The 7500-nt window shown below is 36.9% G+C and overlaps 1 non-coding gene and 26 pseudogenes across 1 annotated transcript; all 27 read left to right on the plus strand.

Annotated features, from left to right (window-relative positions):
- Nucleotides 1–35: 35 nt before the first annotated feature.
- On the plus strand, nt 36–154 carry LOC148458326 (5S ribosomal RNA; annotated as a pseudogene).
- A 116-nt stretch (nt 155–270) lies between these two features.
- Nucleotides 271–389, plus strand: LOC148458327 (5S ribosomal RNA; annotated as a pseudogene).
- Nucleotides 390–505: 116 nt separating this feature from the next.
- LOC148458328 (5S ribosomal RNA) lies at nt 506–624 on the plus strand (annotated as a pseudogene).
- A 116-nt stretch (nt 625–740) lies between these two features.
- LOC148458329 (5S ribosomal RNA) lies at nt 741–859 on the plus strand (annotated as a pseudogene).
- Nucleotides 860–975: 116 nt separating this feature from the next.
- Nucleotides 976–1094, plus strand: LOC148458330 (5S ribosomal RNA; annotated as a pseudogene).
- Nucleotides 1095–1210: 116 nt separating this feature from the next.
- LOC148458331 (5S ribosomal RNA) lies at nt 1211–1329 on the plus strand (annotated as a pseudogene).
- A 116-nt stretch (nt 1330–1445) lies between these two features.
- Nucleotides 1446–1564, plus strand: LOC148458332 (5S ribosomal RNA; annotated as a pseudogene).
- A 116-nt stretch (nt 1565–1680) lies between these two features.
- On the plus strand, nt 1681–1799 carry LOC148458333 (5S ribosomal RNA; annotated as a pseudogene).
- Nucleotides 1800–1915: 116 nt separating this feature from the next.
- On the plus strand, nt 1916–2034 carry LOC148458334 (5S ribosomal RNA; annotated as a pseudogene).
- A 116-nt stretch (nt 2035–2150) lies between these two features.
- On the plus strand, nt 2151–2269 carry LOC148458335 (5S ribosomal RNA; annotated as a pseudogene).
- A 585-nt stretch (nt 2270–2854) lies between these two features.
- On the plus strand, nt 2855–2973 carry LOC148458336 (5S ribosomal RNA; annotated as a pseudogene).
- A 116-nt stretch (nt 2974–3089) lies between these two features.
- LOC148458337 (5S ribosomal RNA) lies at nt 3090–3208 on the plus strand (annotated as a pseudogene).
- A 117-nt stretch (nt 3209–3325) lies between these two features.
- LOC148458338 (5S ribosomal RNA) lies at nt 3326–3444 on the plus strand (annotated as a pseudogene).
- Nucleotides 3445–3560: 116 nt separating this feature from the next.
- Nucleotides 3561–3679, plus strand: LOC148458339 (5S ribosomal RNA; annotated as a pseudogene).
- Nucleotides 3680–3795: 116 nt separating this feature from the next.
- Nucleotides 3796–3914, plus strand: LOC148458340 (5S ribosomal RNA; annotated as a pseudogene).
- A 116-nt stretch (nt 3915–4030) lies between these two features.
- On the plus strand, nt 4031–4149 carry LOC148458341 (5S ribosomal RNA; annotated as a pseudogene).
- Nucleotides 4150–4734: 585 nt separating this feature from the next.
- On the plus strand, nt 4735–4853 carry LOC148458342 (5S ribosomal RNA; annotated as a pseudogene).
- A 116-nt stretch (nt 4854–4969) lies between these two features.
- LOC148458343 (5S ribosomal RNA) lies at nt 4970–5088 on the plus strand (annotated as a pseudogene).
- Nucleotides 5089–5205: 117 nt separating this feature from the next.
- LOC148458344 (5S ribosomal RNA) lies at nt 5206–5324 on the plus strand (annotated as a pseudogene).
- A 116-nt stretch (nt 5325–5440) lies between these two features.
- LOC148458345 (5S ribosomal RNA) lies at nt 5441–5559 on the plus strand (annotated as a pseudogene).
- A 116-nt stretch (nt 5560–5675) lies between these two features.
- Nucleotides 5676–5794, plus strand: LOC148458346 (5S ribosomal RNA; annotated as a pseudogene).
- A 116-nt stretch (nt 5795–5910) lies between these two features.
- Nucleotides 5911–6029, plus strand: LOC148458347 (5S ribosomal RNA; annotated as a pseudogene).
- Nucleotides 6030–6145: 116 nt separating this feature from the next.
- Nucleotides 6146–6264, plus strand: LOC148458348 (5S ribosomal RNA). Its single transcript, XR_015873589.1, has one exon. It is a non-coding gene; the product is annotated as a 5S ribosomal RNA (ribosomal RNA).
- A 115-nt stretch (nt 6265–6379) lies between these two features.
- On the plus strand, nt 6380–6497 carry LOC148458349 (5S ribosomal RNA; annotated as a pseudogene).
- Nucleotides 6498–6847: 350 nt separating this feature from the next.
- Nucleotides 6848–6966, plus strand: LOC148458350 (5S ribosomal RNA; annotated as a pseudogene).
- Nucleotides 6967–7082: 116 nt separating this feature from the next.
- Nucleotides 7083–7201, plus strand: LOC148458351 (5S ribosomal RNA; annotated as a pseudogene).
- A 116-nt stretch (nt 7202–7317) lies between these two features.
- Nucleotides 7318–7436, plus strand: LOC148458352 (5S ribosomal RNA; annotated as a pseudogene).
- Nucleotides 7437–7500: the final 64 nt, after the last annotated feature.

A 7500-nucleotide genomic window follows, 5' to 3' on the forward strand; every position in this document is an offset into this window, starting at 1 on the left:
GAAGTAAAAGAGGTCTAAAGTTAATGTTTTTGAGCATCTACAGCCAAACCACTCTGGACATGCCCAATCTCATCTGATCTTGGAAGCTATGCAGTGTTGGGCCTGGTTAGTACTTGGATGGGAGACCACCTGGGAATACCAGATGCTGTAGGAAATTTTATACTTACATAACATTCTTTTCTATTACATTTTACATTTAATTTTTTCAACTTATCAATAAATTTACTTGAGTTAAGAATTTAAAGAGGTCTAAAGTTAATGTTTTTGAGCACATAGAGCCAAACCACACTGGACATGCCCAATCTTGTCTGATCTTGGAAGCTATGCAGTGTTGGGCCTGGTTAGTACTTGAATGGGAGACCACCTGGGAATAACAGGTGCTGTAGGTAATTTTATACTGCCATAACATTCTATTCTATTAAATTTTACATTTAATTTTTTCAACTTATCAATGAATTTACTTGAGTTAAGAAGTAAAAGAGGTCTAAAGTTAATGATTTTGAGCACCTACAGTCAAACCACACTGGACATGCCCACTCTCGTCTAATCTTGGAAGCTATGCAGTGTTGGGCCTGGTTAGTACTTGGATGGGAGACCACCTGGGAAAACCAGGTGCAGTAGGTAGTTTTATACTGCCATAACATTCTTTTCTATTACATTTTACATTTAATTTTTTCAACTTATCAATGAATTTACTTGAGTTAAGAAGTAAAAGAGGTCTAAAGTTAATGTTTTTGAGCACCTACAGCCAAACCACCCTGGACATGCCCAATCTCGTCTGATCTTGGAAGCTATGCAGTGTTGGGCCTGGTTAGTACTTGGATGTGAGTCCACCTGGGAATACCAGGTGCTGTAGGTAATTTTATGCAGCCATAACATTCTTTTCTATTACATTTTATATTACATTTTTTCAACTTATCAATGAATTTACTTGAGTTAAGAATTTAAAGAGGTCTAAAGTTAATGTTTTTGAGCACATAGAGCCAAACCACACTGGACATGCCCAAGCTCGTCTGATCTTGGAAGCTATACAGTGTTGGGCCAGGTTAGTACTTGGATGGGAGACCACCTGGGAATACCAGGTGCTGTAGGTAATTTTATACAGCCAAAACATTCTTTTCTATTACATTTTACATTTAATTTTTTTAACTTATCAATGAATTTACTTGAGTTAAGAAGTAAAAGAGGGCCAAAGTTAATGTTTTTGAGCACCTACAGTCAAACCACACTGGACATGCCCAATCTTGTCTGATCTTGGAAGCTATGCAGTGTTGGGCCTGGTTAGTACTTGGATGGGAGACCACCTGGGAATACCAGGTGCTGTAGGTAATTTTATACTGCCATAACATTCTTTTCTATTACATTTTACATTTCATTTTTTCAACTTATCAATGAATTTACATGAGTTAAGAAGTAATAGAAGTCTAAATTTAATATTTTTGACCACCTACAGCCAAACCACACTGGACATGCCCAATCTCGTCTGATCTTGGAAGCTATGCAGTGTTGGGCCTGGTTAGTACTAGGTTGGGAGAACACCTGGGAATACCAGGTGCTGTAGGTATTTTTATGCAGCCATAACATTATTTTCTATTACATTTTACATTACATTTTTTCAACTTATCAATGAATTTACTTGAGTTAAGAAGTAAAAGAGTTCTAAAGTTAATGTTTTTGAGCACCTACAGCCAAACCACACTGGACATGCCCAAGCTCATCTGATCTTGGAAGCTATGCAGTGTTGGGCCTGGTTTGTACTTGGATGGGAAACCACCTGGGGATACCAGGTGCTGTAGGTAATTTTATACTGCCATAACATTCTTTTCTATTACATTTTACATTTAATTTTTTCAACTTATCAATGAATTTACTTGAGTTAAGAAGTAAAAGAGGTCTAAAGTTAAGGGTTTTGAGCAACTACAGGAAAACCACACTGGACATGTCCAATCTCGTCTGATCTTGGAAGCTATGCAGTGTTGGGCCTGTTTAGTTCTTGGATGGGAGACCACCTGGGAATACCAGGTGCTGTAGGTAATTTTATGCTGCCATTACATTCTTTTCTATTACATTTTACATTTAATTTTTTCAACTTATCAATGAATTTACTTGAGTTAAGAAGTAATAGAGTTCTAAAGTTAAAGTTTCTGAGCAACTACAGCCAAACCACACTGGACATGCCCAATCTCGTCTGATCTTGGAAGCTATGCAGTGTTGGGCCTGGTTAGTACTTGAATGGGAGACCACCTGGGAATACCAGGTGATGTAGGTCATTTTATACTGCCATAACATTCTTTTCTATTACATTTTATATTACATTTTTTCAACTTATCAATGAATTTACTTGAGTTAAGAAGTAAAAGAGGTCTAAAGTTAATGTTTTTGAGCACGTACAGCCAAACCCCACTGGACATGGCCAATGTCATCTGATCTTGGAAGCTATGCAGTGTTGGGCATGGTTAGTACTTGGATGGGAAACCACCTGGGAATACCAGGTGCTTTAGGTAATTTTATACTGCCATAACATTCTTTTCTATTACATTTTACATTTAATTTTTTCAACTTATCAATGAATTTACTTGAGTTAAGAAGTAAAAGAGGTCTAAAGTTATGGTTTTTGAGCACCTACAGCCAAACCACACTAGACATGGCCAATGTCGTCTGATCTTGGAAGCTGTGCAGTGTTGGGCATGGTTATTATGTGGATGGGAGACCACCTGGGAATACCAGGTGCTGTAGGTAATTTTATACAGCCATAACATTCTTTTATATTACATTTACATTAAATTTTTTCAACTTATCAATGAATTTACTTGAGTTAAGAAGTAAAAGAGGTCTAAAGTTAATGCTTTTGAGCACCTACAGCCAAACCACTCTGGACATGCCCAATCTCATCTGATCTTGGAAGCTATGCAGTGTTGGGCCTGGTTAGTACTTGGATGGGAGACCACCTGGGAATACCAGATGCTGTAGGAAATTTTATACTTACATAACATTCTTTTCTATTACATTTTACATTTAATTTTTTCAACTTATCAATAAATTTACTTGAGTTAAGAAGTAAAAGAGGTCTAAAGTTAATGTTTTTGAGCACATAGAGCCAAACCCCACTGGACATGCCCAATCTTGTCTGATCTTGGAAGCTATGCAGTGTTGGGCCTGGTTAGTACTTGAATGGGAGACCACCTGGGAATAACAGGTGCTGTAGGTAATTTTATACTGCCATAACATTCTATTCTATTAAATTTTACATTTAATTTTTTCAACTTATCAATGAATTTACTTGAGTTAAGAATGTAAAAGAGGTCTAAAGTTAATGTTTTTGAGCACCTACAGTCAAACTACACTGGACATGCCCACTCTCGTCTAATCTTGGAAGCTATGCAGTGTTGGGCCTGGTTAGTACTTGGATGGGAGACCACCTGGGAATACCAGGTGCTGTAGGTCATTTTATACTGCCATAACATTCTTTTCTATTACATTTTACATTTCATTTTTTCAACTTATCAATGAATTTACTTGAGTTACGAAGTAATACACGTCTAAAATTAATGCTTTTGTGCACCTACAGTCAAACCGCACTGGACATGCCCAATCTCATCTGATCTTGGAAGCTATGCAGTGTTGGGCCTGGTTAGTACTTGAATGGGAGACCACCTGGGAATAAAAGGTGCTGTAGGTAATTTTATACTGCCATAACATTCTTTTCTATTATATTTTACATTTAATGTTTACAACTTATCAATGAATTTACTTGAGTTAAGAAGTAATAGAGGTCTAAAGTTAAGTGTTTTGAGCACCTACAGCCAAACCACACTGGACATGCCCAATCTCGTCTGATCTTGGAAACTAAGCATTGTTGGGTCTGGTTAGTATTTGGATGGGAGGTCACCTGGGAATACCAGGTGCAGTAGGTAATTTTATACAGCCATAACATTCTTTTCTATTACATTTTACATTAAATTTTTTCAACTTATCAATGAATTTACTTGAGTTAAGAAGTAAAAGAGTTCTAAAGTTAATGTTTTTGAGCACCTACAGCCAAACCACACTGGACATGCCCAATCTCGTCTGATCTTGGAAACTATGCAGTGTTGGGCCTGGTTAGTACTTGGATGTGAGTCCACCTGGGAATACCAGGTGCTGTAGGTAATTTTATGCAGCCATAACATTCTTTTCTATTACATTTTATATTACATTTTTTCAACTTATCAATGAATTTACTTGAGTTAAGAAGTAAAAGAGGTCTAAAGTTAATGTTTTTGAGCACGTACAGCCAAACCCCACTGGACATGGCCAATGTCATCTGATCTTGGAAGCTATGCAGTGTTGGGCATGGTTAGTACTTGGATGGGAAACCACCTGGGAATACCAGGTGCTTTAGGTAATTTTATACTGCCATAACATTCTTTTCTATTACATTTTACATTTAATTTTTTCAACTTATCAATGAATTTACTTGAGTTAAGAAGTAAAAGAGGTCTAAAGTTATGGTTTTTGAGCACCTACAGCCAAACCACACTAGACATGGCCAATGTCGTCTGATCTTGGAAGCTGTGCAGTGTTGGGCATGGTTATTATGTGGATGGGAGACCACCTGGGAATACCAGGTGCTGTAGGTAATTTTATACAGCCATAACATTCTTTTATATTACATTTACATTAAATTTTTTCAACTTATCAATGAATTTACTTGAGTTAAGAAGTAAAAGAGGTCTAAAGTTAATGCTTTTGAGCACCTACAGCCAAAACACTCTGGACATGCCCAATCTCATCTGATCTTGGAAGCTATGCAGTGTTGGGCCTGGTTAGTACTTGGATGGGAGACCACCTGGGAATACCAGATGCTGTAGGAAATTTTATACTTACATAACATTCTTTTCTATTACATTTTACATTTAATTTTTTCAACTTATCAATAAATTTACTTGAGTTAAGAAGTAAAAGAGGTCTAAAGTTAATGTTTTTGAGCACATAGAGCCAAACCCCACTGGACATGCCCAATCTTGTCTGATCTTGGAAGCTATGCAGTGTTGGGCCTGGTTAGTACTTGAATGGGAGACCACCTGGGAATAACAGGTGCTGTAGGTAATTTTATACTGCCATAACATTCTATTCTATTAAATTTTACATTTAATTTTTTCAACTTATCAATGAATTTACTTGAGTTAAGAATGTAAAAGAGGTCTAAAGTTAATGTTTTTGAGCACCTACAGTCAAACTACACTGGACATGCCCACTCTCGTCTAATCTTGGAAGCTATGCAGTGTTGGGCCTGGTTAGTACTTGGATGGGAGACCACCTGGGAATACCAGGTGCTGTAGGTCATTTTATACTGCCATAACATTCTTTTCTATTACATTTTACATTTCATTTTTTCAACTTATCAATGAATTTACTTGAGTTACGAAGTAATACACGTCTAAAATTAATGCTTTTGAGCACCTACAGTCAAACCACACTGGACATGCCCAATCTCATCTGATCTTGGAAGCTATGCAGTGTTGGGCCTGGTTAGTACTTGAATGGGAGACCACCTGGGAATAAAAGGTGCTGTAGGTAATTTTATACTGCCATAACATTCTTTTCTATTATATTTTACATTTAATGTTTACAACTTATCAATGAATTTACTTGAGTTAAGAAGTAATAGAGGTCTAAAGTTAAGTGTTTTGAGCACCTACAGCCAAACCACACTGGACATGCCCAATCTCGTCTGATCTTGGAAACTAAGCATTGTTGGGTCTGGTTAGTATTTGGATGGGAGGTCACCTGGGAATACCAGGTGCAGTAGGTAATTTTATACAGCCATAACATTCTTTTCTATTACATTTTACATTAAATTTTTTCAACTTATCAATGAATTTACTTGAGTTAAGAAGTAAAAGAGTTCTAAAGTTAATGTTTTTGAGCACCTACAGCCAAACCACACTGGACATGCCCAATCTCGTCTGATCTTTTAAACTATGCAGTGTTGGGCCTGGTTAGTACTTGGATGGGAGACCACCTGGGAATACCAGGTGCTGTAGGTAATTTTATACAGCCATAACATTCTTTTCTATTACATTTTACATTAAATTTTTTCAACTTATCAATGAATTTACATGAGTTAAGAAGTAATAGAAGTCTAAATTTAATGTTTTTAAGCACCTACAGCCAAACCACACTGGACATGCCCAATCTCGTCTGATCTTGGAAGCTATGCAGTGTTGGGCCTGGTTAGTACTAGGTTGGGAGACCACCTGGGAATACCAGGTGCTGTAGGTATTTTTATGCAGCCATAACATTCTTTTCTATTACATTTTACATTTAATTTTTTCAACTTATCAATGAATTTACTTGAGTTAAGAAGTAAAGAGGCCTAAAGTTAATGTATTTGAGCACCTACAGCCAAACCACACTGGACATGCCCAATCTCATCTGATCTTGGAACTATGCAGTGTTGGGCCTGGTTAGTACTTGGATGGGAGACCACCTGGGAATACCAGGTGCTGTAGGTAATTTTATACAGCCATAACATTCTTTTCTATTACATTTTACATTAAATTTTTTCAACTTATCAATGAATTTACTTGAGTTAAGAAGTAAAAGAGGTCTAAAGTTATGGTTTTTGAGCACCTACAGCCAAACCACACTAGACATGGCCAATGTCGTCTGATCTTGGAAGCTGTGCAGTGTTGGGCATGGTTATTATGTGGATGGGAGACCACCTGGGAATACCAGGTGCTGTAGGTAATTTTATACAGCCATAACATTCTTTTATATTACATTTACATTAAATTTTTTCAACTTATCAATGAATTTACTTGAGTTAAGAAGTAAAAGAGGTCTAAAGTTAATGTTTTTGAGCATCTACAGCCAAACCACTCTGGACATGCCCAATCTCATCTGATCTTGGAAGCTATGCAGTGTTGGGCCTGGTTAGTACTTGGATGGGAGACCACCTGGGAATACCAGATGCTGTAGGATATTTTATACTTACATAACATTCTTTTCTATTACATTTTACATTTAATTTTTTCAACTTATCAATAAATTTACTTGAGTTAAGAAGTAAAAGAGGTCTAAAGTTAATGATTTTGAGCACCTACAGTCAAACCACACTGGACATGCCCACTCTCGTCTAATCTTGGAAGCTATGCAGTGTTGGGCCTGGTTAGTACTTGGATGGGAGACCACCTGGGAAAACCAGGTGCAGTAGGTAGTTTTATACTGCCATAACATTCTTTTCTATTACATTTTACATTTAATTTTTTCAACTTATCAATGAATTTACTTGAGTTAAGAAGTAAAAGAGGTCTAAAGTTAATGTTTTTGAGCACCTACAGCCAAACCACCCTGGACATGCCCAATCTCGTCTGATCTTGGAAGCTATGCAGTGTTGGGCCTGGTTAGTACTTGGATGGGAGACCACCTGGGAATACCAGGTGCTGTAGGTAATTTTATACTGCCATGACATTCTTTTCTATTACATTTTACATTTCATTTTTTCAACTTATCAAT

This window comes from Taudactylus pleione, unplaced genomic scaffold (genome assembly GCF_031769625.1).
Source record: "Taudactylus pleione unplaced genomic scaffold, aTauple2 ptg000967l, whole genome shotgun sequence".
NCBI lineage: Eukaryota > Metazoa > Chordata > Amphibia > Anura > Myobatrachidae > Taudactylus > Taudactylus pleione.